Below are 27,206 nucleotides of genomic sequence, written 5' to 3'. Positions count from 1 at the left end.
CCGTTTCTCCACATCCTCTCCAGCACATGATGCTGTGTTTCATAGACTGATAAAAAGTTTTACAGATAAGCCAGTCAGTAATTGCAATTGCGCTGTTTATAAAAATTTTATTTGTTCGGTAATTCAAGACTTTGGCAAATGGTTAGCAACTCCTTTCCCACTCAGGTGTGTGCATCTCTCAGGGTAGAACATACTAATACCTGAGTTTTTTTGTTGATTTGCTTTTGTGAATCGGGGAAGGGCAACAGGACAGAGCCTTAGTAAAACTGCAATGTGAAGGAAATTTGCTTTGGTTTTGCCAGCCTTACGTTCTGTTTCCTCCCTCTCCTCCCTCTCCACTTCTAGGCCCAGGCATCTCTAATTTCTTGTCCCTGTTCCAAAACAAAAGACAAAATACTGTGATGTCACTCCTTACCTTATGAGTGAAGCTCACCCATATTATATAGTATCTGTCCTACCAATCCCATTTGCATTTGAAGTCTTCTAGCTTCTGTGTGGAATGAAAGTCATTTTTCCCCTTCAAGGCCATCAGGCAGGGTAAATGTGATGTGTTTAACTCACAGAAGGAAACCACAGTCTCAGATCCTTTAGAAACTGGATGAGGAAAGAGGAGCAGCAACTGAACAAGGGAATTAGCATTTATGAAGCACCAAAGACTTGCCAAGTGCTTTACATACATAATTTTTTCTGATCCTCATAATGACCCTGGTACGGAAAGAGTAGGTACCTACCTGGTAGGTAATGTCTGTGAGGAGGCCAAAGGAGAGAGGCCCAGGCGGCAAAGGGGACTCAGATGGTAGGGAGTCAGGTCTAGCACTTCTCTTTTTAACATATATGTCTGTGCATCATACATATAAACATGTTACATGTTTGTGTGTGTGTGTGTGCTTACGCGAAGGATAATTGAAAGATGCATGTTATCAGCATTGATATTGGCTATAACTACTGAAGAATTAACATCAAGAGAAAAACTGGGTTTTTTTCTGGACTGGCTCTATACAAACTCTATGTAAATAATGGTATTTTCATGAACCGTTTACTTGTATTGTCCCAGTCTTTTGTGGCCAGGTAACAATTCTTGATACTAACAAATACATAGCATCACCTTTTATGTAACTTTATTACCTGATTAGAAAAACTTCATATATTCATTTGTGCTTAGTCTTCATACATCCTTCGCAGGTAGTGGTTACTGCCTCATATTTGCAAAATAATTTAGAAATGAAACAGCCTAGAACAACAAAGACATTAAATATTCTTATCAAATTATAATTGCTGTATCCAGGGAGGTTAATAGTTACTGGGAAATATAGGTATGTAAACAACTAATAATAAAGTCAAAATATAAATGTGTAAGATTGATCATTATTAAACTTCAGTTACAGTGTCATTATTTCACCCAATCATTTATTTTTTATTCACTAATTCAACATGTATTTATTAAGCATTTAGTCCAGTTGTAAGCAAAAGAACAGTTTAGAGAATCTGTTACAAACTGTCACTGTTCTTCTAGCCTGTCATTGTTCACTGAGAGTTTAAATGCCTTTGCTGTTCATAACGGTTAGAGGAAGTCATTTTATTTACCTTAAAAGCTCCTAATCAGAGGGATAAGGAGGAGGGAGAGAAAGACACAACCATGAGGTAGTTTTCCCAGACCTCTTCTCCCAATATCACTCTTAATGGGAATAGTAAAAGGGGACCTTTTAGGTTACAAAGGGATTTTAAACCCTTATTCTCTGTAAAATTGAGACAGAAGAAAGAGTTGCCCTCAGTATGTATCTCTTATCAAGAGGATCTTTACAATTGCCCATGTCTTCTGCTGTAGTTAACTAAGTACCCCCTCTGCGTGTGGCTGTAAGGGAAGCAGCGGGCCAGATACAACTTTATCAGGGCTTCTCAAACTCGGCACCACTGACATTTTGGGCCAGAAAACTCTTTGTTGTGGGGGGCTTGCCAGTGCATTGCAGGATATTCAGCAATATGCCTGGCTTCTACCCACTCGGAGCCAATAGCCTCCCTACAATTGTGACAACGAAAAATGTCTCTAGACATTGCCAAAATTACCCTGCTTTGGAACCACTGATCTAGATGCAGGGTTGACTCAACCTTAACCTTTCTCCTGTGCATACTTTTCTACTGTAAAGCTGTAGCACATGGATTATATGGAATATATGAAATTGCCTAAATATATTATTTTGCAAACATATGTACTTTTCCTGATTATTAGTAGGTACTTATTTTCAAAATGATCACAGTGAGTGTATAATTTCTTCTAGGGTCTCTGAGCTAACATACCTGGAGAACTTACACCTGAGCTAGCATTAAGGAGAAAGAAAAGAGAAGAAAAAAAATGTCTTAAAACAGTCCATATTCTATGATAACAGCATATCTAAAAGCTAACATAGGGTTCTGTGGGCACTCGGTTATGAAGTGTTGCAGAAGAGAAAGTGAAAGTGGACACAGGTTCAGCCAAGGCACAGAACCTGCAGAGCAGCTGTTGTGTGTGAGCAGTGGGAACCTTTCTGGAACAGTCCTCATCCTCCATTCCAGGGGAGGGAGGTATAACCAAGGGTGCCCACAATTACCCCTAGAATCCATTCCGGCAGGAACTTCAGAGGGAGGGCATTTAGATTTACTGCAAAGAATGCTATATCTGAGATTTACATATGCTACATGCTTATTAAAGTACATTTGTTCAGGTTTAACAGGGAAATATTACAGGCTCTGCCTTTTCCTCACCTATGGCCTCTTACTGGTCTGCCTCTCCCCTCAGACCTCACTCCCTCTCTCTCTTCCCATCACCCCTCTCTGTGGGCACACCACCCCCCTGAGATGCCTCTGAAAGGCTGGTGGCTCAGCATGCACTCAGTCACATGCAGGCAGCAGCAAAGTGTTGGGAGGCCACCCAAAAGCTATGGGGTTGGCTGTGGCTTGGGGGCTGCAGACCCCTAACTACACTTTATAGAGTGTGTGAATGTAAAACCTGCTTGGGTTACTCTCTTGATGATTGTCCAAATATGATACTTAAGTTAAATCATTAAAAAAAAATTTTTAATGTTTATTATTTTGAGAGAGAGAGACACTGTAGACAGAGTGCGAGTGGGGGAGGGGCAGAGAGAGAATTTGTACAGAATCCGAAGCAGGCTTCAGGCTCTGAGCTGTCGGCACAGAACCCAACGCGGGGCACGAACTCATGGACCGCGAGATCATGACCTGAGCCAAAGTCAGACGTTTAACCGACTGAGCCACGTGGGCGCCCCTCAACTTAAATCATTTTAAAGCAACTCTAGGAGTCTACCCAATCCTCCTTTTTCTGCTGGAATTTTGTGCCATGCCTGAAACCCTGTTTCTTTTTTTGTTAATGTTTTTATTTATTTTTGAGAGAGACAGAGAGAGAGACAGAGAGAGAGAGACAGAGACAGAGAGAGACAGAGAGAGAGAGAGAGAGAGAGAGAGAGAACGAGTGGGGGAGGGGCAGAGAGAGAGGGAGGCAGAGGATCTGAAGCCGGCTCTGTGCTGACAGCAGAAAGCCCGACTCAGGGCTCAAACTCACGAACCTGTGAGATCATGATCTGAGCAGAAGCCGGACACTTAACCGACTGAGTCACCCAGGCACCCCTAAAACCCTATCTCTAATAAGCTGGGTGTAGACTAGGCTTAGACACACTCTTACCATGTGGAGGTAATTTCTAGAACTCCGATGCGGGACCCCCTGGTGCTCTGCGTGCTTCTTTGCTGTCAGAATTCCATTTGGATTTCTAGAGCTTTGCTGTGTAAGTCTTCAGATTCTTTTTTAAAAATTGTTTTAATTACAGAATGCTTCAAGCATAATTCAAAAACATTTAAAAGTTGGTATAACAGACACCACATACACCATCTAGATGTAATAGATCTTAACATTCTACAGAATGAACTTCTGATCTCTGTCTTTCTAAAATGAAAAGTAGTTACAGTTACAACCCCACCCATCTATCATTTTTTCCTTTTTCTTCGTAAGTGAACCAGTATTCTGCACTTTCATTCTCTGATCTGCTTTAATATTTTTACTCCATAAGGATGCTTCTATCAATACTGGCATTTTCAAGAAAATTAATTTTTACTGGCTTCCACCCAAATTTTCTATTCTATATCATGGCTCCTTTTCAGGGCAGATAAGGGTTAAAATCTGGGCTCCACTGAAGATCAGTGTTCACTTTGATCCTCCTGATTCTTCTTTATCATCTAGATAAAATTTATTCATTTACAATGTGGAGTTTATTCTGACTCACAACAACAACAGAATAACATTAAGAGAAAAATCCAGGGAGAGCACATATACAGACTGACTCTTAATGTCTCGCCCTTTTTAAAGAAAAGCTTTCCTGTTGTTAAACATTTAATATTCTTTGATACTGTCCAGTAAAGTGTCTCTTTAAAGTTTCTTCAGTTCTGATTTCATCACGGAGCTCCTAATGGGAGAGGCTGGCAGAAAAGCACAAGTACCTTCCTCGGGGCCAAGCTTGTCCCTGCCTGTTTTTGACTCAGCAAGGAGTGCCAAGGAAGGCTCGTTTCCCTCTTTTTCCCGAAAGTTATGCATCAGATTTTTTTTATTAATCAAACTGCTTTCCTCTTCACAGAGGAGGAAGGGTGCCAGTGGGAGCAGCCCCATGGGGCTTCAGAAACTCTCAGTGATGGTCTTCCAGAAACTCCCCGTCCTCAGCTGATAGGATCATCAGCCTCCAGCGGGGCTCACTCTATGCCAGACAGAAATCAGTGTCAGTGACCTTCATTCTAAAATACAAATAGCTCCCCAGTTGGTATTTTTATTTTCTCTTTAGTTATAAATATCGAATGCAGTGGACTACAGCTTGAAACACAGCTGATGTGCGTGTCACTATTTTTAATCACATGTTTTCTGAAAGCTGATTCTCACATATGTGTTCTTTCTTGAGTGTTGTACGTTGAACAGAAGGCATGTGTCAAAATGTTTAGGTCAAAACCAGCTTTTTTTGTTGTCCCCTGTGCCCACTTGATTTTTTTTTTTTTTTTTTTTTTTTTTTAAGTCTCCACTCTGGTGCCTCTCATTTAAAAATCCTAAATGTTAAGTTCTGTCAAGGTCAAATAAAGACCGGCTGATCTGCTGTGGCATTTAAAGCTATCACATATCCTTGCATAATCTCCTTTCCTTTGTATAGACTTGTCTGATCCAGGAGGTTTGCCATTATGAGGATCTAGTTTTAATACTAATTTGGAATAATTTAATCTGAGTTGATCACTAAAAGCAACAGGAAAGAAAATCACCAGTAATCCATTAGGCATGCATATAGAACCTGAGTTTGTAGCGTCTATTAAAATTTCCATCAGTAGTTCTTTACTATTTGCATATATATGTTCATGTGGGAAATAATTATATCCCCTGTGTGCAGGGCCCTGTATATTGAAGAGAGAGCTTGTAACCTGGATCCTTTTTGGTGGTTTCAGAGAACTTTGGGACTTCTGAGTTTCTGTGCAGAATTTTATGTAAGCATATATACATTTTTGTGAAGAGATAGCTGTTTATCAGATTTTCAAAGGGATGGGCTCAAACATGGTCAGGAATCAAGGCTGTAGATTACATGTCTTTTTAGCTTTTTGACAGCAGCTAATTAAAAGACTGGTGTGCATATGTATGTATATAATGTCTTTGTCAATTTTTTTTCATTTGTTATTTTTGTACTTTTTAATTTTACGGTTATGTTTTTGCATTTCTTAATACATTTTAAGTGAGTCAAAATACTTCAGGCCTCCAACACAAAGCTCTGGAAAGCCTGCCTTCACTTTGGCCATAGGGTGGAAAAGAGGTGAGATTTAGTATCACCAGACAAAAAAGGTGAATGGGCTTCACTGCTTTTTCTCTCTTGCCCTTCCATATTGATGGTGATTCAGCATAAAGTTAACCATTGATGATGGAAGTCAAAAGAGAGAAAATTCATTTAACAAATAGTCATTGAGCACTGTGTGTCAGGTCCTGCTCTAGGCAAGCAGGCAAAACTCTCTCCCATGTGTAACCACAATCTACACTTCTAGATAAATTTTCTTTCAATTAGTTCAGAAATTTTGCATTTGGCCCCTGAAACAAAATACTACCTTGTAGAATATTTTTAAAAATAGCCCTCTAAATTCACTGTATGTATTCTTAGTCTCTGTTATGAACTAGAGAGAGCTACTCATTAAGGAAACTTCTAACAGAGATCATAGCTGTGAGACTTAACTGTTAGAGATTATCAGGGAAACCACAAATTGTCTAAATTTTAAGTTTTGTTTTTGTCAGCCCTGGCTTGGTGATCTTCCTCTGCTGGCCATTCTCATTTCTCTCCCCTTTACTCTTCCCTAAATACATGATTATCCTGGGACCATTGTTCAATCTAAAGCCAATCTCTGATAGCTTCTAACTAACCAGTTACCAGTTACCAGTCTGAAAATTGTATAGTGTCTCCCCATTCCATTCAGGAACTCAGGTCTCATAAAGTCCCATAGCGGTAATTCTTCTTGCTAAGATGAGAATATTCTGGGGGCACCTGCGTGGCTCAGTTGGTTAAGCGTATGACTTAGTTTCAGATCAGGTCATGATCTCACAGTTTGTGAGTTCGGGCCCCACATCAGGCTCCGTGCTGACAATGCGGAGACTGCTTGAGATTCTCTCTCCCTCTTTCTCTTCCCCTCCCCCGCTCACGCTCTCTGTCTGTCTCTCAAAAATAAATAAACTTAAAAAAAAGAATGTTCGGAAGTACTATATAGCCCTTAAATGTATAACACCTCCTCCTCCACAGACAAGCTGTTTCTCAACCTGTCAGCAGGTCTAGACAGGAGGCTGTAGATGACCCTGCAGTCTCCATCTCCTCTCCTCACCTTCAGGAGGGTACCAGATCAGAACCCTCTGGTCTGCATTCGCCTCTCCTGCAGGTGGGCTGGAAGGTGCATGCGGACTTTCACAGACAGTTCCTCTCCCCTTTAGATCCCCATCCACCCAACAGAATGATTTTGAGAATGGATTGTTATGCTTACTTTCATCATCTCATTTAGTCAACGCAACAATCCACGCAAGTAGGTTATCTGATCCTCATTTGATAAATGAGATAATTGAAGCCTGGAAAAGTTAAGAAGCTTACCCTGAGTCTTTCTGGGTTGGAGTCCAAGATTTCAGTTCAGACAGTATGATTTAAGAGTCTACACTCTTAACCATCATGGGATACTATTCATTACTAAAATATTAAGGGTTTGTCCATAAGAGACTCTTAAATACTGAGAACAAACTGAAGGTTGATGGGAGGTGGGTGAGAGGGGAAAGTGGGTGATGGGCATTGAGGAGGGCACATGTTGGAATGAGCACTGGGTGTTGTATGGTTTATTTGACAATAAATTATATTTAATTAAAAAAAAGATAGAATCCTAAAAAAAAGTTTGAGAAAATGATAGGAAAGTAAGAAATGATAAAAGATTTAGAGTCAGAGGGAGCAGACAAAAGAAAAATATGAAACATCACCCTTGAGTGCTATAAATAATTATCTGAAATGTTTATCAGTAATTATCTAACATAACAATAATGATCTAAAATAATTGGTCTAAATATACAAACTAAAAAAATAATAAAATAAAATAAATAAAATATTAAGGTTTTGTCTCTACTCATGGGGGTCCTTTGAATCTATGCTTCTCTGTCATTGGTGTGCATCAGAGTCACCCAAGAGTATTCTAACCACAGAGATGCCTGGGACCCGTTCCACATATGCTAAATCACAATGGGACATTTAGCCAATCTTGGATTCTATGATAAGTTCTAAGGACTTATATCATACAAGGACAAGATATAACAACAGGTAAATGAATAGGCAAATCATGGTATAACTACGGAATGAAATATGCCACTGCTTTTAAAAACTAACATGAAGACTGCAACATGGAAAACTGCTTATGAACTAATGTTAAGAAAAAAGCAGGATTCCAGATTAAAAATATAATCACTAAACTGATTTACCTTAGGGAATGAGTTAAAATCAAGATTAGAGACTGTCGATTTCAATTATTAAATTGAAAAAATAGATCTGAAATAGTTTCCTGGAATATAGCACAGAAAGATGGAAAACTTGAAAGAAAGGGTGAGATAAAGGGTATAGGAGAGAGAGTAACAGGTGTCTGACTGATGTCCTAGAAGGAGGTAACAGAGCTACAGATCTCAGGTTCTACACTTACAGGTTCTAGGGCTGGGGTGACATCAGCTGGCTTGTGGACCACACTGTTAGGCTTTAAAGCATTGGTTCTAAAGTCAGTTAGTTCAGGGCTGGGCATGCATGATGTTGATTCCTAGTTTTGCCACTAACTTGCAGTGTTACTCAACTTGGCCAGGCCTCAGTTTCTTCATCTGCAAAGTTGAGACAAGTGTGTGTATAGGATATGTGTATAAATTGTACCTACTGTATAGGATATGTGTATAAATTGAGTTATTCAATGCATGGCACATAGTAAGCACTTAAAAATGATAGTTGCTTTTATTTAGTATACCCAAACACACTAATTTGAGTGTTGAATGGCAACTTTCTGATTGGTTTATGGGATCACGGAGTTACACAAAAGCTTCATCAGTCCACTAATTTATTTGTAGCACAACCTCACTAATCAGGATTGCTTCCACTCTATTTACACCATGTGCTTCCTTCTATCTGGGGTTAGTAAAGTAGGAGATTGAAAAGAGAAACTATACCAAAAGCTTACTTTTAGATGTAACACATGATCTTGTTTTTTTTTTTTTTTTTTAATGTTTATTTACTTCTGAGAGAGAGAGAGAGAGAGAGAGGGAGAGACAGAGTGCAAGTGGGAGAGGGGCAGAGGGAGAGAGATACACAGACTCCAAAGCAGGCTTCAGGCTCGGAGCTGTCAGCACAGGGCCTGATGCAGGGCTTGAACTCTTGAACAGTGAGATCATGACATGAGCTGAAGTCAGGCGCTTAACTGACTGAGCCACCCAGGCGCCCCTGTAATGTGTAATTTCTTATGAAGATCTTATAGGTAGCAGGATTCCAGAAAGGAATTTATTAAACATTCGTTAGGTTCCTTAACTGTGTTATATTAAACACTATGCACATGCTAATTTAATTTGCATGAGTATTGTATTAGTTTCCTAGGACCGCCATAACAAATTACCACAGACTGGGTGGTTTAAAGCAACAGAAATTTATTCTCTCATAATTGTAGGAGCTAGAAATCCAAAAATAAGTTGTCAGCAGAGCCATGCTCCCTCTGAAGCTCCAGAGAAGAATCCTTCCTTGCCTCTTTCTAGCTTCTGGTGGTTGCTGGCAGTCCTTCACATTCCATGGCTTATAGCTGCATCACTCCAATCTCTTTCTTTGTCTTCCCATGGCTGTCTTCCCTCTGTCTCTCTGTGTCTGAATCTGTCTCTCCTTTCCCTTATGAAATATCAGTCATAGCGTTTCAGGCCCATGATAATCCCATATGACCTCATCTTAATTAATTACATCTGCAAAGACCCCATTTCCAAATAAGGTCACATTCTGAGGTTTTGGGTGGACATGAACTTTGGGGGAGCACTACTCATCTCATTACACGGATGTTATGTCATTAAGCTTATAAACTAGTGGCCCTAAAGTATGGGATAAAGACCATTTTAGTTCCATTTTGCACTCAGAAAGATATTTACATGTATATATAGTGTTCCCTTGTATATCGTTGGTATATATTTAGGGAGTAGTAGAAAAGTTAGAGAAGTTTTCCAGCGTTTTGAATAATTTATTTAAGAAAGTAATTTCTATGATATTTTTCCCACTGAGTAGTTGTTGGGCCTTCAGGACAGTTGTGTGCTGGTAAATGTTTAGTAACTGGCTCTCCCGAAGAACAAAGCAAAGCCCTGATTTATAGTATTTGTCAGTTTCCTGCATATAAATACTGCCACCATGGTCAATTTCAAGCTGTCAACGTGAAGTACTGGCTTGCAAAATTTCTGCAAATTTAACAATCAACTCCTGTGAGCTGGTCAAACCAATTTCATCCGTACCACTGTAAGGTTTCATAAAGAAAACATGAGATCATATCCTAGCTATTAACCCCAATGATCAATAGTCAGATCAACAGAAGATCATAAATTGCTTCATATGAGGTGCTTTATTCATGCATTACATGATACCAGGGACTTTGCAGGATCTGAGTAAACCGATTAAGTTGCTGAAGTGAAGACATCTGTCATATAGTAGTTAAATAGGGCTGTGGTCTAGTGAGCAGAATACCATACTTAAAAGCAAAAGCTGGATCTCACTCGAGATTGTGCCACGTATAGGTGATGTGATCTTTTACAAGTCGCTTAATCTCTTCAACTTTATTTCCTCATTTATAAGACGAAAATAAAACTACCTACTTTGCAGGAATAGTATTAGGATTAAGTGAAGTAATTGACATGAAAACAGCTGACACATCTATAGCTTTAAATGTTCATTCAAGACCTGTTTATGTTTTTAATTTAAAAAATCATGAAAATGTCTATAGCATGATTGTTAGTTCCAAGAGGGCAGGAATTGTTTTTCTGTTTTTTGTTTTGTTTTGTTTTGTTTTTGTTTTTGTTTTTGCTGCTGTATCTCCAGCACCTGGAATAGTATATAGCAGGTGGCCAGTAATTGTTTGGATAATGAATGCATCATCAACATCTCAAAGCGCTAGAGTGAGGCTTCCCAAAAGAAACACAAGTACTATCATAATGTAGCTAAAGAAGACACCATTAACATGATGTAATAACATGGAAACATCACATCTTAGACCAGCCTTCAAGGCTCCGCTCCAGTTGCTGCTCTATATCTCATTCTTCCCATCTCACCAGTCTTCTACTCCTTTTCCTCCCCTACCACACCTGACCAGGAATCTGGTGACCCATGTCCTAGTCCCAGTGAGTTGGGACACTATATCTTAGACCTTAGCCATGTCTCCAACTTTTCGGAGTTGAAATGGGTCTCTTCTGCCTCAGATTCCTCAGTGGACTCTCTCCATAGCAAATCTTTCATACCAGTCTACTCCTCCTAATATCTTTCCCTTCTTGGAAAATGGCAGCTGCATCCTTTCAGTTGTTCCAGGCAAAAACCTTGGAGTTGTCCTGAATACCTCTCTTCTTCTTGCACTCCGCATCTAACCCATCAGGCAATCTTATTGGCTGTGCCTTCAGAACTGCCCCAGGATCTCATCACTTGTCACCGCCTCCACTGCTGCAACCCTGGTACAAGCCACCATGCTCATCTTTTTCTCCCAATGGTTTTAGCATCCATGGATGATTCTCTCCTGAATTAATTATTACTAGCAATTGATGATGACCTTGTGATTTTCTATTTATATCATTCCTTTTACCTTTTGTGAGTTAGAATTCTGCTTTAAAAAAAAAAACTTCCTCAAAAAAATAAATAATAAAAAAATCAGAGCTTTCTCTTCTTCACATTCCATTAAAAACTTTTTTAGTATCAGGAGGTACTCATTGGTTATTAGTCAATGTATTATAAGCCATTCCTGTCATTATTTATTTTGATGGTTAAATTGGTCCCAGTCTTGGCCAGTGAGAGTCATTCGTACTAGCTCCTCTGTCCTTTTGCTATGTCCCCACTCAATTTTTGAATACTTCCTTATTTCTGAAATAATAGAATGCACTCGGCTCATCCTATACGTTCCCTACGCCAGTCCTGGGATTCTCCATCTCTTTAAGAAGACCTGGTTCCTTTTACTGGAGAAATTTCCTTAGGCTTTCAGTAGATAAAGCTAGAAAATTCATTTTTAAAAACAGGTTTGAATTTCTGCTGATAGCTCTGATTCCAGTCTAACACCATAGGCTTCTTCCCTTCCTTCCCCCATTCCATATTTGTATCTCCTTCCTCCAGTAATAGAAACCCTACTTGCCAGTGATATCAGTGTACTTACTCATTTTGCTCAGCCTTATGGCACATACAGAATAGCTTCTGAATTGCTATTCCAATGTCAGTACTAGTACAAGCTTACTAACTAGAGTTCAGACTTTCTTTGCAGTTCTTTTGACCTTCAAATATATTCAAAAGAGGATATTCAAGTTCAAAAATCTCTTGGATTAAATTTTTATCCTTCTATATGGTTTATGGTATCATTGGGTTACACAGTCAAACTTTTCGTTCGTATTCAGTTTTAAGGATTTCCCATCCTTATAGATTTAATTTTATTTTTTTTTAATTTTTTTTTTAATGTTTATTCATTTTTGAGACAGAGAGAGACAGAGCATGAATGGGGGAGGGGCAGAGAGAGAGGGAGACACAGAATCGGAAGCAGGCTCCAGGCTCTAAGCCATCAGCCCAGAGCCTGATGCGGGGCTCGAACTCACGAACCGCGAGATCGTGACCTGAGGTGAAGTCAGACGCTCAGCCAACTGAGCCACCCAGGCGCCCCTGTTTTTCGAATATCTATTTATCAATCTCTTTATCTGTCATTTATAGGAAATTAACTAGACTTTTTTAGAAATCATGGTGAAGTCAAGTTTTTTTTAACTTTTTTTTTTTTTTTTGAGAGAGAGAAAGAGAGGTTGTGTGTGAGCGCAGCACATGTGAGCAGGGGAAGGGCAAAGAGAGATGACAGAGAAAGAGAATCCTAAGCAGGCTCCACGCCCAGTGCATAGCCTAACCTGACTTGGGCTCAGTCTCATAACTGAGACCATGACCTGAGCTGAAATCAAGAGTCAGGATGCTTAACCAACAGAGTCATCCAGGCACCCCTGCTTTATTATTTTTAAAAATAAGAATATAGACAGGAAAGGAATCAGAGTCTTGATATAAATTGTGTTCTGGATTACTAGTTCAGAAACCTGAATCCATCTAAACCTAGAACATTCCATGTATAGGTTTCAAAGGCCGCTTGGCTGTCCTCCCTTCCTCACACTCATGTAGTACATGTTTATCTAGTGCAGCCCACATGCCAGTCAGAGTGCTGAGCTATGTTCCATGGTCACACACATGAATGTGATCATTTCTGCCCCCAGGGTTACATGGAAACAGACATATACAGGATGATAATACAGCTGTTACCCAAAAGTTGCCGGAGGGATGCCTCTTCAAAGGATGCTCTGCAGTGTGTGTGTGCAAGTATGCGTGCATGAGTGTGTGTGTGCGTGCGTGCGTGTATATTGGGGAGAGCTAGGGGAAAATGCAGCCTTACTTGAGATCACCTCCTTGCTTACATACTTACAACCCCCACCCCCACCCCCAATTTGTGACAGAATGCTCATGGCATTTGATAGGTGTATTTCCAAACCAGAGGCTAGAGAGCTGGATATCCATCTCAGGCACCTTAGTAAGAACCAGTCACACCAAATGTACCTCTATGTCTTGTTTTATAGGATTTCTAAAGGGGTAAAATAGTGAGATGCTGGTGATCTCTGGATTGGTACTTAAGGGGTTAGCAGTATTTCTCATTCTGGTGATGTCAACCTAGAGGAAGAGTTCCAGCCTCGAGATCTTTCCCTGACCACTTCAATTTATTTTATCAGTGCCTTAAATGGAGACCTTATCACATTTGCAGGAACATGAAGTGATAGATAACACAATTTAAGTTCAAATTAGTTTTGAAAAGCTGGGTCAAAGAGCTAAATTCTTAAGCAGTTACATTTTAAAGGAGATGAATGCATCCAAAAAGTAAGTAATTCCCCCTTAGGCGGCATTAACAGAAGTATGCTATATAAGACCAAGGAGGTGGTGGTCTCACTTCCACTCTTTGTTGAAAGAACACACCAGAAATATTGTGTACACTGCTGGGCACCACATTTGTACAGAAATAGAAAGCACCTTGAGTGTGTTCAGAGCAGAATGGTGACAGAACTCAAACCTTCTTCAGAAGGGAGTAGTCATTGAGCCTGAGATTTATAGCCTAGAGAATTCGGCTGTCATCAAATATGTGAATGGCTATCAAGGGAAAGAAAAGATGAGCTTTATCCTGTCCATCACAAGAGGATGAAATAAATGGAATGAATGGAAGCCCCAGGGGAAAGAGGTTTCCTTGCCACTGGGAGTTAGAGCAGCTGCCTGAGGGTAGAATGTATAGATAGCCTCAGGATGAAGTTCATGGTCACTGGATTGGTTTATAAATAAACTGGAAGACTACAGAGCAGGGAAGCTAACTCCTGTTAAGATCCTTTACAGGTCAGAAAATTTCCTTTTCTTTTTTTTTTTTTTTTTAATGCCTTTAGAAAGATTTTTTTGCTTAATAAATTAGTAACTGTATAATAAAGGAAATCAGGATTTGGTTATAGGGCAGTTACACTTTTCTGGCAAATCCCTAAAATGATAGAAATTAAGAACTTGCAGAACATTTCATCCAAGCATCAAAGTGTATGATTTCCTTCATATGCTTTGTGTTTCAGTTACTTTATACAGACTGAACAATAGGAAGTTATCACATTGAAGGGTTTTTTTGCAGGTTTAAAGTCCTGCCATTTTTCCAGATTCCTGGCTGATGTTATTTTAGAGCTTGTTAGAAATTTTGGTGTTTCCCCCTTCCTCCTTTGCTTACATCATAGTATGTAGATGCTACAACATGTTGGTTAACCTCAGTCTGACACTTAGGTCGCGTTTTCTCTTTTGCTCCATCAATGTCTGGGATGTAAATTAGCCAATAAAATGGCAACAAGAAATCAGACAAAGAAAATTTCCCAATTCTACTCACTCATAATTCTCCTAATTTAGTAGGGGTTTTCCACAGGAAATCACGGAAGAAGAGTTGAAATGCCTTATCTTATGTACTTTCCTTCTGAAGAAAGGAGCCGTTAATTGTCTTCTTCCCAAAGTGGTCCACATTTTTGTACAGGCAGCTGTATTTATTCCAGTACAAATTAAACATCATTTTATGATGTCTCTACGTACTTTCAGTCATTAAAAGCCAAATTATTTAATTACTTCTTTAACCAGTGGGTTTCCATGAAAGTGATAGAATAGCTTTTCTAAGCAAGAAAAATATATCATGAGGATGGTTGTATGCCTTTAAGAGGAAAGAAAGGAGTGGTTATCTAATCCCAAATAAATTTGAGTATCAGAATCAGAAGATAATCTTAATGATCTTAAATCAAGTTTGGGTCAAAAACAATGTGTTGAGAAACTTTATTTAAAAACAATGTTAACAACTTTGATTAATAATCTCTATTTTCAAAGAATAAATAAATCAGAAACCTAAAATTATGGTTGGTCTGATCCTTCTGATTATTTTTATGTAGTGTGTATGCATTAAAAGAAAAAACTTTCGTAGACTAAAATTTCTCCTTCTGACTTTGTTTTGCTTGTCTGTTTTTTCCCCTCCTTTGTGTAACTGAAGCATTTCTAACATATCCCCAGAAAAGACAGATCTTTATTATCAGGACTTGACTGCCCAAGGCAGCGCCTTCCTTGAATTAACTGAAAATAAATACTATGGGTACTCATTTTCAGTTTTAATGACAAAAGTTGAAATCTTTGCCTAACATAAAGGTTTTCTTTGTCTCTGAATTTTGACTTTCCATGCTATCAGAGGCCCCAATGCAACAGGTAATTTGAGTGTTGATTGTATGTTTTCTCAGTTTGTAACTGTGGTGAAATGTTTTTAAAATGTTTGCAATTTTAAAATTAAGTTTATCTGTTAGGTTCCTTCCAACTCAGAAATTCTGTGATTTTAAACTTTTTTTTTTCTTCAGTTTGAAAATGTGATCTTTGGGCGTTGTCCTGTGTGTACTTTACATATAAGAAAGAATCATAGAATTTTAGAGCTGGAAGATGTCTCAGACCTTATATAGTAATTCTGCAAACAGAGAATTCCGGGCCCAGGAGAACAGGTGGTTAACGCAGGGTTGCAGCAGGAACTGATGGCTAGAACCCTAACTGCTCACTGGAGCGCTAAAACTCAGCACCAAAAATTAACCCAGACGTACTTCTCTGAAAATTCGCAGACTTCAGGAGAACATTCTTCCACCAATCTACGAATTTGGAGGCATTTCCATTAAGCACAATTTACTCATACTGTACAAACTGTGCCAGCATCCCTTTTGTTTTCTCCCAAACCCAGGGTCACACTTGAAAATAAGTTACAGCTTTAGATAGGTTAAAGTTTCCTGATTTTGCACTTCTGGGATATTTTTCAGTGATTCGACAGCATAAACGGACACGGTAAAGTTAGGGCGGCTTTCGGGTGGGAGGTGCCGGCGTGTCTCTGGGATGCTGGCCCGGAGAGCCCTCCTCTGTCGCCGCACTGACAGAGTGTAAGCAGGGCTGGTGAGTGTGAGGTTCACCGCCCCGATCTCACAGGGCCTGTGGTCAAGGCAGTGCTTCCCTCCTCCCGGTCTCACTTCTGTTTTACCAGGAACCTACCCTGCTGATTGTTTTCCACCCATCCCACCACGTTGGCCCAGCCCCTGCACAACTGGGAAATTGCACGTCAGGGTTAAATTTCACCTGAGAATTTAACTTATAAAAATGAAAGATGTAGCATCCCTGCAGCCGGTCTGTGTGTAAATGGCAGTTATTTTTCTCAGTGGAAAAGCCTAAGGGAGTCCGAGTGCTTCAAAAAATAGTCTTCTAAGTAACGAAGATGGTGCCAGGGGTCCACGTCCCAACTGTGATTCCAAGCCAAGGAGTTAGTAGCGTTAGGAGAATTTCACAAGTTTACTGGCCTTTTGTTGAAACTTTTTAGAAACTCCTCAGGGTGATCCCTCATGGTTGTGTTAGTGAGACAGACCCTATCACAGGACAGTAACACCTCTGCAGAGACCTCCCAGACCTCCCAGACCTCAGAGTAAGACAGCTTGCTGGGCCGTGTGTCAGCTGCCTCCAGTCACTGCTGGCCCAGGGCGGTTGAGCACTTTGCTGCTCCTTCGTTCTCCGGGTAGCCTGAAGCCAACGATTTATTCAGTCGTTAGTTCTTTTGTTTATTTTTATTTATTTAGTTAGTTAGTTGGTACTGAAACCCAAGATGGAACCAGAGTCATTAGTTCTTTTAAGAAGAACTTAAAAGTTTCTGTGCTGAGGGTTGGGGACATAGAAAGAAGAATTAAGTAGCGCCTTTGTCCTCAAGGATCAATCAGTTCACAGAAGAACTGAGATATGTCCTTAAAGACCTGAAATATGAAAATATTGTGTTTGTTCTATTCACCACTACATAGTCAGCACCTGTGACTGCCATGTAGAGACTGTTGAATAAAGTTGTTCAGGTTTTTGTTTTTTGGGTTTTGTTCTGTTTTGTTTTTTTGAATGGAAGAATGAATAACCTGATGGCCCCAAGACAGACTTGTAAGAGCCAGCTAGTTAGGTTGGTCATAGAAGACTTTGAGGCAGAGGTTTTGGCCTGAATCTTGAGGGAAAGGTAGAAATGCAAAAGTAAAGATCTAGCTCGAGAAAACAGCACAAGCAGAAAAATCCGCAGCAAAGCCTCAAAAGTAGAAATCTGAGGTTGAATGGGAATAATGGATAATTCTGCTAGCATGAAGAGTACGTGAAAGAGAAAGGTGGGAATAAGGTTAGAGAGGTAGGACAGGGCCAGATTGTGTATCGCTCAAGAATTTAGTCTGGGTTTTGTGGGAAATGGTTAGATTACTATATAAGTTTCAGTATAAGACTGATATGCTGTACTCAGCATTGTGCTTTAGGAATACAAACTTGGTAGCAATGTGCTCAGGGACTTTGGAAGGGAAAGGCACAGGGACACCAGCTAGAAGAACTGCAGTGATTATTCAGGAGTTAAGCTCAGAGTTCAGGTTGAGATAGATGAACTAAGGCAATGCAAATAGAGAAGAAAGACAATTGCCAGAGATTCTAGAGGTATGACCTGGTCGAAATTTGGCAGCTGATTAAAATGTGAAGGACAGCAGAAGAACCTAGGATGATAGGGAGGATTCTGGTGCAATTGTGTGGAAGGTGGTGGTTTTGTCTGTCGGCCAGTAGAGTAGGTTCGAGAGCAAGGGCGATTAGTTCAGTCACGGGCAAATTGAGTTATAAGGATGTCATGGACAGGAAGATGCTCAACAAACAGCTGAAAGTGTTACAGATGCTTAAAAGGAAGATAAGCACATGGGATTGAAATTAAGGAGTTATCTGCATGGCACAGACAATGAAATCTGGGAAACCAGATAAGAGCATCAAGAGAGCGATCATGGTAAAGATTAGAAGTGGACCAAGGGCTAGATCTCTGAAAAGACTTCTCTTTGGGGAGGAAGGAGAGCACCTTAGCAGAAGTGTCGAAAAAGTGATAGGGGGGGCAGTTTCTAAGAAGGAACAGTAACACACACATCCCAGATTTCTGAGAGGTTACACTGGATGAAGAATAAGAAATGGCTGTTGGGTTTGGAAACATGGAGTCAATCATGACCTTGACGCACTTTTCATTTGAGGGATAGGGGATTTAGTTAATTTACAAAGGGCTACAGATTCAGTAGGCTACAGAGGAAGTACAGCGTGGGTGATCAGAGCTCTGTTTGCATACTTGGTAAGGAAAAAGAGAATGGCACTGAAGCAGGCATATAAGTACCTTTTAAGAACCTTTCTCACTGGGTTATTAAAGAAGATGAAATTAAAGAATCATTCTGTATTTCTTGGTGTAGTGCCTGGCCCATAGATTTGAATAAATGCTAACCTTTACAGTTGTCATCATCATTATCAGGAAAGGGATTTTTTAGAATATGGAAAAAGATTATACATGTTTTGTGACTAAGAGGAAAGGTCCCCTTGAGAGGAAGAGAGAGGTAATTCAAGGATGTCTGGCATAAGTATGGCACTAGGCAAAAACAGAGTGGTCAGCTCTGGAAACGGGAACAGACCTACCTTTCTTGGAATTAGGAGAGGATATGTGAAGTAATAGGGACACTTTGAGCCTGGGGAGCAATAAGGAGAAGGGAGGTTAAAAAGATTCTCATGCAATGGCTTCTACCTTCTCAACAAAGTGAGAGGAAATCTCAACTGCAGATAAACTGCTTAAGACAGGAAGACACAAATAAGAATCACTGTCCTAGGGGCACCTGGGTGGCTCAGTCGGTTAAGCATCCGACTTCAGCCCAGGTCATGATCTCACAGTCCGTGAGTTCAAGTCCCACGTCGGGCTCTGTGCTGACAGCTTAGAGCCTGGAGCCTGCTTCAGATTCTGTCTCCCTTTCTCTCTGCCCCTCCCCTGCTCATGCTCTGTCTCTTTCTATCTCAAAAATAAATAAAACATTAAAAAAAAATCTTTTTAAAAAGAACCACTGTCCTTTATTTTGTGCCTGCCACGTATCAAGAACTGTACTAGACCCTTTAAATGATCTTCTTTAATCCATGTGAAAATTCAGAGATTATATATTTGTATTCACATTATCCAGATGGGAAACCCAGTCAAAAAGACTAAGTAACTTTCCCAGGAGCACACAGCTAGGAATGGGAAGAGCCAGGACTCAGAGCCAGGTCTGTCTGACTCCAGAGCCTGGTGCTCTTTGTTGAAAGGGAGCCCAGTAGATTGAGATCTTGCAGGTGTAGCTGTACTGTATCATGATAAAGTCCTGCGGGTGGTTATTCCTGTCAGTCACCAGAGTGAACTTCAAAGAGCCTTCTCACAAGAGGAGGAAGGGACGGTGAAAATGGGGTGGACCAGAAATGCGAATTCTGGGTCCCTGAGGGCAATAACAAAGCAAAGAATAGTGATTTGAGGCAGGTGCTAAGACTCCAGCACAGCAAAAGAATGCCTTATGGGCAACAGCAGTTAGGATGAAGAGAGGAAAGTATGCGGGGGTGTCTTGGACTTTAAGAGCTGCTAGCTTGGGTTTCCCAGGGAAATGATTTAAGAGTGACCTTCCCTTCACTTTCCCACAGCTGCCTGAATTCCTGCCACTCAGCAGTTACCATCCTGTCACCATCCTGGGCTTCTATAACCCCTACCTAGACACCCTTCTACCAACTTAGGCTAATGTTCTGGTGTATAATAATCATGTTCTAATTTAAATAGCCTATTTGAGAGGTAACACCAGGATCTAGCCATTTTATTTTTTTGAAAAGACAAAATAACAAGAGAAGGAATATAATTGCCTTATTTCCACTTCCTACTTGATACAGCTCTTTATGTTTTAATCAGTTGCCTTCCATGGATAACATTTTAATTGTATCTTAATTATTTAATTGTGCATTCACTAGACAATTAATTATTGAATGCTGACGATGTGACAAATATTGCAGGCACTGGAGATTTACCCAGGAAGGAATCAGTGTCCCTACTCTGATAGAGCCTCTATTCTAATCGACAAAATATAAGTAAAATGTGCAGTGAATTAAATGGTATTTAGTAGGAAGAAAAAGCAGAAGAAAGGTGCAAGGAATGCAGGGATTGGAGTGGTCAGGTTTAGACAGGGGTAGGGTGAGCAACGAAAGTCCCCCTGAGAGAGTGGCATTTCTGCAAAGCCTGAAGGAAAGCAAGAGAACATGCAGGTGTCCGGGGAAAGGGCGTTCCAGGCAGAGGACACAGCAGTGCAGAAGCTCTCAGGCGGGAGCTGAGCTGGCCAGGTCGAGAACAGCCCGCAGGCCGATGAGGCCGCCTGGCTGGGAGCAGTAAGAAACAAAATCAAAGAGGAAATGGAGGTGGGGGTGTCAGTTCACCCAGGGCTGTTAAGATGGAAAGACACTGGAGGGCTTGGAGTTGTTTTTCTTTAACTTCTTATCATGGAAAATCTTAATCATATATACTTGGAACAACATAATGAGTCCCCTTGTACTAATCATTCAGCTTCAACAGCTTTCACTTTGGGAGGACTTTGAGCAGAGGAGTGACAAGACTTGGCATGACCTGACTTGAGCAGGATGGCTCAGGAGACTAGGCAGTGGAAAGTGGGGCAGGCATGGGAAGGAGACAGATCACGATGGCTTTAAACCAGGGAGCAGCAGTGACGGTGGTGAGAAGTGGTCAAGAGTCAGGATATCTTTTTGAAGGACTGACTAGATATTATATATTTCATGCTTTGTTCAACAACAGCAAAAGAATTTGAGAATGCACATAGTGCAGCGAGGAAAGTAAGAGATGTAGAAAAGAAATGGTACCAGAATGCCACTATTTCAGCCTAAACCCAAATCCCAAAAAACTGGCTTATAAGTGAACATTTGTAACATACTTCAACCCTAAGTTACGTATCGTGTACTCCTCCCGTGTTCTTTTGCAGCCATGGATAATTGGGCCATATGAAGGGTAAAGATTTATTTGTAATTTGTTAATGAGGTAATGACACCTGTTGAGGTACAAGTCCTAACAATTCCTGAAGAAAAGTGTTACTTGATTCTCTGAAAGAATCATGATTTATAAGCAGCTCTCTTAATGTAATAAAGCTGAAAATTAAAATAGAACAGACAAAAAAATTTTTAGGTCAAAGTATGACAGAAAACTCAAAGTTTTAAAGCAGAAAACTCAAAGTTTTATGTAGACAGAGATTTTATTCCTCTCTCTGTGTTGTGGATAACACCCTCTTAGCATGTTTTGTTGTTTTAATGGCATGGTTTGTTTGCCTTTCTTATCCCAGCCTAACATGTGAGTCATATGTGTTGTTGGTCAAACAAGTAGGGCAATAAACAAAGTAAAAGAGTGTGACTGAATCAGGGCAAAGCCAGGAGCATTGTTGGAGAAACAACCCTGTCATCACCAGTGAATGTGTTAAAGAGTATATTTTCGCATTATCCTACCTAAGAACACCTCACTTACTTCACGTTCAGAAGGCATGGGACGAATTCCAAGGTCCCTCCGTGTCTTGGCTGTTCGACCTTGGGTTACGTTGCTTGTTAATCTGTCTGAACCTCTGTCTTCTTATCCGCAAAATGAGGATGATAGTGCCATCCCTGTCTACCCAAAAGGGTTGCCGAGAGACCTAAGGAGAAACGGGCCCTTTATAAATAAAAGAGAAGAAAAGAAACTGGTGCCTCCGTGGTACCCGCCACGTGCCAGTACATCACAACAGCCATCTGAGGTCACATCATTGACCCGTTTTGTAGATGTGGAACGTGAGGCTCAGAGAGGTTGCCAAACTTATGTAAGGCCACATGGGTGGAAGAAGAAAGAGCTGCGATTTGATCCCAGATTGGATCAGCTTTAAATCCCTTACCTGAAAAAGAAAGAACTAACCTTCCCAAGCATCTTCCTACTCTACTCCAGAAACTATGTTAGACGTGGTTGTGTCCTATTTCCTTTAATACAGGTTATTCGATACTCCCTGGGTGCTCGACAGATAATAAAGAACAATAACATCGATTTGTCATCACTGAGAGAAGACATATTATGAAAACTGTTACTGTCCTTTTTCTCCTCTTCATGCTCCTCCTTCTTCCCTCTCCCTGTGCCTCCTCCTTCAACTTCTTGTTTTACAATCTGACTTGCAACCGAACAGGGGAGAATGAGGGCATGGTTGAATGATGTCTGTGGCATGATTTTTTTAATGCAGAGCCTTGCAAGAGGACAAGTGTACTTCTGCCACCTCACTACTGACCCTGAGACCTCCTTTCTCACAACACACACCAACAAAACCAAACGAACAGGTTATTCAGGAATAGCTGTCATGTACCAGCACCGTACTAGGCAAGGGAGAGCTGCACCACACTGGGCAGACTGGACACACACAAAAGAGAAAGTCATTGAGCCAGCAGTAGCCAACGTAATGGAAAATGTGAGTTGGCTGTGGCTTTGGACAGACGGCTTCAGAAGGCTTCCCAGCACTCCGGTTATGGGAATGGTGGCAGTTCGCTTCACCTTAATGTGCCTCACTTCCCTCAGCTGTGGAATGGGATACCTCTACTGACCCCACAGGGCTGATGTGAAGATTGGCTGAGTAAACATACTCCCTTCCCTTTCACAAGAACAGTATGTTAGGAGGTATTGGTGTATGTGCTCTGGGAGTTTAACAAGCAAGAGAGATAAGCCAATAACCCTTTAGTTGCCAATTGGTGTTACCACCTTCTTGTTGTAATCAGTTGATTTGGTGTTCCTGCCCCACTCCAATCACATTCTCCCCAAAAGGGGACAGTAGTGGGTTTTTGTGGGTCAAAGTGGTGAGGAGAGTGTCATGGAAGATTCATATTTAGGTCTTACTTTGAGGAATGAGTGGTTCTAAATAAGAAAGAGAAGGGAGGGACACCCCCCGAGGTAGTAAGGAGTATGGTTGAGGAGACAAAGAGGGGGACCCTCACCACAGTGCCTTTGTACATGCTGTTCTCCCCGCTGGGAACACTCTTCTCAGCTCCTTGTCTCCCACCCACACCTTCCTTTGTTACACTCTTGCCCTTCTTTCAGAGCTCAGCCCTCATTACTCCCTCAGGAAGCTTTCTCTGACTTCCTGACCAGGTCAAATCCCCATTATGTATGTCTTCTGTAAGGGCTTCACAGTTAGGCATTTACATTTATTTGTGAGATTCTTTGAGTAGTATCAGCCCCGCTCTTTAATTCCCATAAGAACAGAAGTTCTATCTGTTTTGCACTCACGTTGTATCCCTTCACTCCCTGACCTACTGCATGCAGTGCATGAAATTTAGAAGGAGCCTAATAAATACTGAATAAATGGGTACATTTTTGGTTATCAGTGAAGTAATAGCCTGGAGAGGAGAATGGGTTTATCCTTGAGTTTGCTAATCCCATTAGGTGCCAAGCGATGTATTCACTCACTTAATCCTCAAACAATTTGTGAAATCAACTGCATTGTTCCTTTCATTTTAAAGATGGAGAAATTGATGTCCAGAAATGTTAACCATCTTTCCCTGTTGACCCGGCTCTGATAAGTGGCAGCAGAGGGATTTGAGCCTGGCAGCATGACTTAAGAGCTCTTGGATTTAATCACATTGCTCTGCTCTGCGGCTTTAGCAGTAGAGGACAAAGTTAGGTATGCAAGTAAAGTTAGTGTAGATTTCTGTTTGAAAATTGTGGATGTTTTTCCTCCTTCCCACCAATTATCATCATCACCATCATCCATTCATGAGAAAAACTAAGCAGAAAAGAACTACTTCATGTGTCACCCTCATACATTCATGTTAACTCTTCTGCCAGTGTGATGTGGTCAAATTTACTCAGTAAGTAAACTGGACATTTCAAATTCTAATTCCCAGAAAATTTTAGCCTAGTTAATCACCTCTTAAGAACCAGTATGAACTTTGCTAGAGCATGTCAGAGTAACTTGAAATAAAAGGAGGTGATTTGACTCAGTTTGGTATTATCTGCGACACTAGGTTTCTGGTTTTTACTCAAAAAGCCCGCGGTCATCAGTAGGTATTGAGTCATAAAGCTCCTGGAAGAAAGGTTTAATTTCATCAAGGGAGCTGAGAAATCCTGAGCACCTCCAAGAATGATAGCTGTTACTGTAATAACACAATTATTACTAGAAAATTAACAAAGCCCAATAAAATATGTCACGTGAGGGGTGGGGGGGGGGGGATGGAGGGGGAACTTACCCTAGGAATAAAAGTGGCCCAAATTGGTCTTTTAAGACAGAATTTTTAAAAAATCACCTCAGGGCAGGTGTATCATTTAATATCTCCAGGGAGGGGAGTCCATTACAGGGATCGAGAAGATAATAGTTAACACTATATATTGCTCTTATTTGCTGGGCCATGTTCTAAAGACTTTAACATATTTAATCCTTACAACGAGGAACCAAACAGTGCCCAAGGTCACACAGCTAGTAAATGGTGAAACTGTCTTCAAACCTAGCTAGTCTGCCCCTGGAGTACACGCTTACATTGTCTCTCGGTCGCTGATTACTCACATTTTCACCTTTGTCTCCCTCGCTTCCACTGAAAAGCTTAACTTATATTTAAGCTCTTAGCATTTAAGAGCCTGCTATGTTCAGACTCTTTCAAAAATAAACCCAGCCTTCCTGGCAGATACAGTTGCTTTCTGTAAAGGTAATTTTCAAGGGAACCACTATTCAAAGAAGTAAATGGGAGGCTGAATAAAAATAACCAAATTCTCTGTAGAAGACACGAATTTCTGAATCAGTTGTAAATAGCTCTCAGTCATGGTGGCATTCTCTGAAACACACCCTCCTCTAAGGTAGAATTCCATTTTCTTCATCTGCCACATAACCTGAAAATAGTATCATTTTTTTTCTGTCCCCGCACTTCAGCTTTCTTCTTTCAGTCAGTATTTTGGAAAGTCCACAAAACCCAGGGGCCTCCCTGTCGTTGCCCTGTGGTCGATGTAAAAACCAGATGATGCCATGCTGACCTGAAGTCTTTCAAATGGATCAAACTTCACATTAGTCACTGGCAACTTTTTCAGGTCCTTTTACCTCAGAGACTACTCAGTTCCTCATTCTTGCCACCCTTCGCTCATGAAGTAATAGCAAGAAAAAGATGTGAGTACTTTTTGAGGACACCTCCCACTCTTTCCTTCAGTGCTAGTGACTGATTCCTTCCCAGTGGGGAAATTGAAGGGTCCCACTATCCAGAGCGATGGGGCTCTGATCGCTGGATTCCTTCCGATGTTCTGCTTAGGTGGAAAGCCTCCCTGATTTCACCCAAGTGAAGCATTTCATCATGCCTTACACTGTTGCATTTCTGTGCTCCATGCACTTAGAAGTGCAATTACATGGTCTATTTAGTGCTTTTCACTGTTCATTTACTGCTAAAGAAGTCCCTGTAGAATATGTCATCATAACAAAGGCTGATCTCACATGTTGACACCATGGCCCTGAACTGGCATCGGCAATCCAGGGGGTATGCAGGCACAACAGCCAGTTTTGGAGCAAACCCGAGCTTTTCATTCCCTGTCCTGTCCTGTCCTGTCCTGTCCTGAAGGGCAGAGGCTTTCTTCTGCATCTTTTAAAAGGGAAAGCAACCAAGTTCATAATTATTTGTATGCCCAGAAGGCTTTTTTAAGTGCTGTACCTATTTAAGAAATTATTTATTTGTGCTTTGAGCTGGTGGTCAAAAACAAATTTAATCCTTAACATTCTTTGTGATGAGTTTGCTCTGCAAGGACAGAAGGCCACTTCTTGGGAAGGAGCATTACAGGGTTTGAAAGCAAACTTTAGCAGCAGCTCTGGGCCGAAGTTCGGGCAAAGAGGCCCTAGGGTTTTCGAGGGGAGCTGCACTATTGATTAGAAAGGATTCTGTCCTTTGCTCAGGGCAGGAAACTTCTCTCCCCCAAACCCTCTGCCAAACAGTCCCAGCCCTGATCAACTTCTTCTCAACTCTTGCAATGAGAGATTGGACTGGGGAAAAAAAATCCATACTGAAAAAATCCTAACAAAACCTTGCCTCAATGGAATATGGATCTGTTTGATGGTATTTATAGGAGAAGTAGACTGGTTGAAAGGGATTTTGTCTTTTTCCAAGAAATTTAATTGGCAAGTGTAGGTTCTTCCTCAAGTTTATGTCAGAAAGACTTACATCAAGGATTTGTGGCTAGATGGGATTCCTGTCCACTTTCTTTTCCTTCCAAGCTATGGGCTGCTTGTACAGATTAAAATATCTCTAATGATCATATGGTTGGGAGATCCTGGGTTTAGGTTCACTCACTCCCTCAAAGGGAGAAAATATGCGCTAAGGAAATAGGGTGACGAACTCTTCCCAGTGTTAGCCTGAAAGCCCTGGGAACCCCACCCCCCACCCTGTCCCAGGCAAACCAGGGTGCCTGGTTACCCTTTGAGGAAATATAGTGCATTTCCAATAGTTTGGCTGAATTTATCACAGAATTCTGCCTTGTGGGATTCAGAAAAGTAAACATAAGGCAAATTGGTCTATTCTGTTAGTATGATTTTAATATTGGGGCTTTCTCAAGGGAGGAATCTGTGGTCTACTTGCTACAGGGGGCTGGAGGACCAACTAGAGGAGAAAGGGTGTCCAAGCTGTCTTTGCTTTAAAATGCCATTTTCTCCATGCTACTTCCTTTTTATTGCTGTTGTCATCATTTTAAAGGCATAACACTTAAAAAGATGAGTTATCTTAAGTGGAAAAATATGGTTTTATAAGACAAGTGCTAAGTAGGTGTCAGATCTAAGGATTTGCACGTAGGAAGTGCATTTATTTGAATTGACGTACTGCGACCTGGATATACGTAACTCAGTTGTCAGAGCTCATAGCAGAGAGCGCTGCCAAAGGCTGATGTGTCCTGACCGAGGACATTTCAGAGCCCCTTCCCTGGCAAGACTCCACCTCCTGCCTAATCTCATGGCAGAGACTTGAGGTACACTGTTTCTACTCCTCTCTCTCCTTCTATTTCCATCAATCCATCAGTCCCAAATCCCTTCTCGTGGA

General features: G+C 40.8%; 1 protein-coding gene across 2 annotated transcripts in view; it reads left to right on the top strand.

Annotated features, from left to right (window-relative positions):
- Positions 1–27,206, top strand: part of NFKB1 (nuclear factor kappa B subunit 1) — a 118,233-nt gene that overhangs the window by 39,673 nt on the left and 51,354 nt on the right. The window lies entirely within an intron of this gene.

The sequence above is a fragment of the Panthera leo genome, chromosome B1 (genome assembly GCF_018350215.1).
Source record: "Panthera leo isolate Ple1 chromosome B1, P.leo_Ple1_pat1.1, whole genome shotgun sequence".
In the NCBI taxonomy this organism is placed as follows: Eukaryota; Metazoa; Chordata; class Mammalia; order Carnivora; family Felidae; genus Panthera; species Panthera leo.
Note: the sequence above shows the minus strand (reverse complement) of the source record. Positions and strands in the feature narration are given on the sequence as shown.